This window comes from Babylonia areolata, chromosome 28, assembly GCF_041734735.1.
Source record: "Babylonia areolata isolate BAREFJ2019XMU chromosome 28, ASM4173473v1, whole genome shotgun sequence".
NCBI classification, from domain to species: Eukaryota; Metazoa; Mollusca; class Gastropoda; order Neogastropoda; family Buccinidae; genus Babylonia; species Babylonia areolata.
The window spans coordinates 15,196,836-15,199,335 of record NC_134903.1 but is presented as its reverse complement, the minus strand read 5'-3'; positions in this window follow the sequence as shown (position 1 = coordinate 15,199,335).

Sequence of the window (2,500 nt, the reverse complement as noted above, 5' to 3'; positions counted from 1 at the left end):
ATTGTCTGCCCTCTCTCTCTCTCTCTCTCTCTCTCTGTCTGACAAGGACAGTAGCAGAGATCTGTAGAAAGGGGAAGAAGGGGGTTATAGAAATCTTAAGGTGTTTACGTAAATTAGGCTCGATAGATTCATACATATTTTGGAAACTTTTTGATACTCAAATAGAACTAATGATAACATACGGTGCCAAAATTTGGGGACTTTCTGATAACATAGATTTAGAAAAAGTACATACATTAGCTATTAAACGTTTTTTAAATGTTCCATTACATGCTTCAAATACTGTATTATATGGAGAAAGTGGTAGATACCCATTATATATTAAATCATGTGTGAAATGTATAAAATATTGGTTAAAATTAATAAGGCTACCCACATCGAGATTATGTTAGCAGGCGTATGAAATGTTAGTAAATGAACATGAGAGAGGGAAGGAAAACTGGGTATATTTTGTAAAGAAGACATTAACTGTAAATGGATTTGGGATTGTGTGGATGTGTCAGGGAGTTGGATGTGTAGAAGGATTTGTTTCATATAAACAGAATTGGCACTGTAAAATGGAAAGCACTGAGAAATATGGATGGTTTTATAGTTTTAAAAGTATATTTCAAACAGAAAAATATGTCACAGTCGTGACAAACAAGTGGCACCGAACAAGTCTCGCCAGATTTAGAACGAGAACGATTGGGTTGAATGCTTATGAAAAGTGGTTTCAGACTGAGCCCTCATTACTCTCCCCTTGTCCGATGTGCGGTCATTTAAGGGAGGATGAATTACATTTTTTGTTTAGTTGTAAAGCTTATGACGATATTCGAGAAAAATGTGTTGTATTTAAAACAAATTTAGCGAAGAATGAAGATATTTTTGGGGTGCTTAATCTAAATCAGGAAACTTCACTACAGTCACTTGCAAAATATATTGCCGAAGCGAAAAACATGCGACGAAAAAAAAAACCCCAACAATAATGAAATAGTATCAGGTGTTGCTCATTGTGAAGATTGAAATCCGTGTTGCCATTCTCATATGGAAAATATTCATGTTATACATTTATATATGTTTATGTTTTTATTTCTCACTACATGCCATTACTTTGAATGGATGGTCGAACAGCACTTTGTTGCACAGATTGATTGATTTCGTTTTGGCTTTCGTTTTCATCAATATTATTACTATTGATGCATGTTGTTATTTGTATTATGAACCCCCATGTCATTAGGGCTGTAAAGCTATTGACATTAAAGTGTTCAGTGTTCAGTGTTCTCTCTCTCTGTCTGTCTCTCTCTCTCTCTCTCTCTCTCTCTCTCTATATATATATATATATATATATATATATATATATTTCTCTATTTGTCTATCTCTCGAGCTCTCTCTCCACCTAACACACGCATGCACGGAAATAAACACACACACACACACACACACACACACACACACACACACACACACACATACACACACACACACACACACACACACACACACACACACACACACACACGTAAACACACACACACACACACACACACACACACACACACACACACACACACACACACACACACACACACACGTACACACACACACACACAAACACACACACACACACACACACACACACACACACACACACACACACACACACACACACACACACACACACACACAGAGAGAAAGAGGGAGAGCAGCTTTTCCGTCCGTACTATTCAACAAGAGAAGAAAGAAGTATAATAATAAAAATAACAATAATAATAAATAAAATAAAATAAAATAAAATAAAAATAGAATTAGAAAAACCCAGACAGACCGGAACACAAGTGAAGGACGTTCCCTACAAAGTTTCCGTTCTTCATCTATGTAGTCAAGTCAGTCTGTCTGTCTGTCTGTCTGTCTGTCTGTCTGTCTGTCTGTCCCACAAAGTTTGGCACCCACCCACCCACCCACCCACCCACCCACACGTTTCTAAACTCTTCCCTGTTCTCTCTCTCTCTCTCTCTCTCTCTCTTTCTTTCCCTCTCTGTCTGGCACTCTGATTCTGTCCATCAGGGAGTTCCCTTTGATGATGGTGTGACCACCTATCTCCTATCTCCCTTCTGGGAATCCTCCAAACAAAACGTGGAGAGAGAGAGAGAGACAGAGACACAGAAAGAAAGAGAGAGAGAGAGAGAGAGAGAGATGAATAGAGAGACATTGATACAGAAAGACAGAGAGAGTGAGAGAGTGGTGTATACAGAGATACATGGATACAGAGACAGAGACACAGAGAGAGGGAGAGACAGAGAGAGAGACAGACAGACAGACAGAGTGAGAGAGTGGTGTATAGAGAGATACATGCATACAGAGACACAGAGAGAGGGAGACAGAGAGAGAGACAAAGAGAGAGAGAGACAGAGAGATGAATAGAGAGACATTGATACAGAAAAACAGAGAGAGTGGGAGAGTGGTGTATACAGAGATACATGGATACAGAGACAGAGACACAGAGAGAGGGAGAGACAGACAG